This window comes from Pollicipes pollicipes, unplaced genomic scaffold (genome assembly GCF_011947565.3).
Source record: "Pollicipes pollicipes isolate AB1234 unplaced genomic scaffold, Ppol_2.1 Scaffold_4881;HRSCAF=5763_pilon_pilon_pilon, whole genome shotgun sequence".
Lineage (NCBI taxonomy): Eukaryota > Metazoa > Arthropoda > Thecostraca > Pollicipedomorpha > Pollicipedidae > Pollicipes > Pollicipes pollicipes.
In genome coordinates, this window is record NW_023596576.1 from 49,184,113 (window position 1) to 49,185,804 (window position 1,692).

The following is a 1,692-nucleotide window of genomic DNA, read 5'->3' on the forward strand; positions in this document are numbered from 1 at the left end:
GGGGGCACGTTAGACCTGGAGCATCCTGTTAAACCTGAGCGTCACATGGTGTGGTCCGGGCGCGCCTTTCTTGGTCGGAAGCACGTGTTTTCCGGTCTGGGCAGCGCAATTTACGGGCCTGGGGTGCATCGTCATTTCTGGGAGATGCATGTATTTTGGGGGTGGGGTGCCCCGCTAGGTGTGAAGAAAGAATTTGTAGCCTTCGGCTTCGGCGCCGGGGCACATTTCCAGTTACGGAGCACCTTTTCAGGGTTGAGAGGGGCACTTCCAGTCTGGAGATGCATTTTGAGGCATCAACAGCACGTCATTTGATCTGGGTGGCGCCTCGCCAGATTTGAGTGTCACATGTTTGATCTTGGGACGACCTCATACATCCAAAATCCTTTCAAGCCCTGGAGCACCCTTCAATGCAAAAGAGTGCACTTTTTCATAGTGTACTAACCGGGGAGAACGCGTGGTCCCTGGTTAGCTCAGTGGTGGAACGCTGACTCGCAATTATTCCGGTTCAAACCCATCAATTCTAAGAAGAAAATTCAGGTTGTGACGCCTTTATGGCGGATAGCCGCACACTCTCTAGTTCTTCTCGGGACTCAATAACGCCTGGGTCGGCCGGGGAATTAACTGGCCGAAACGTTATGTAAATTCTAACACACCAGACGAACACATGAGGTAAAGCAACTTTTTCGTTCGTAATACAAATAACCCGTATTAATCACACCGTGAAGCCACAGCCGATGCCTATCCACGCGCCGTTGCTCGTGTTCGCTTTCAGCTCTGATACTGCAGCTACATCTGCTTTGAATTCCTGCGGGGCTTCGGCATGATGACAAACACCACAGCTTAGCACCATCCGGTTCCCCAAGCCGACCTCTGACCCTGTGACCTTTGCGGCAGAGCATCAGCGCGGTGGCAAGACGCCGTCCATCACTTTCACTGCGGCCCGGCCGTCCGCTCCTTCAGCGTCTGCGCGTTTAGTGCGGCGTGTCTCTGCTTTAATGGGGTCGCACACACACGGATTGAGACACGTGGCGTCCAGAGCGACGACCAAAGCCCCACGGGCAACATCATTAGCACTTCAAATTGTCCTCTTTGAGGTTTGTAGCCGCCCGTTTCGCAATACTCGCCTGCTTATTCAGCACAACAATGGACATGAAATTGCGAGGTGTTGTGCTACATTTGGTGGCGGGTCAGGAGGTACAAGAGCGTGAAATGGAGATTGTGCACGCTGCTAATGGCATCGGAGCCAAGCAGCCCATGCCAGATGACCTTGTCTTGAGACACAGATCAGCCTTAAAAGACCTCGTGATGGCAACAGTTCGGGTGTGTGGGTTATGGGATGTGAGCTCTCTCTCTCTCTCTCTCTCTCTCTCTCTCTCTCTCTCTCTCTCTCTCTCTCTCTCTCTCTCTCTCTCTCTCTCTCTCTCTCCTGTCTCTCTCTCCTCTCTCTCTCTCTCTCTCTCTCTCTCTCTCTCTCTCTCTCTCTCTCTCTCTCTCTCTCTCTCTCTCTCTCTCTCTCTCTCTCTCTCTCTCTCTCTCTCTCTCCCCCTCTCCTCTCCCTCTCCCTCTCCTCTCGCTCTCTCGCTCTCTCGCTCTCTCGCTCTCTCGCTCTTCTCGACTCTCTCTGCTCTCTCGCCTCTCTCTCTCTACTCTCCGCTCTCTCGCTCTCTCGCTCTCCGCCTCTCTCGCTCTCTC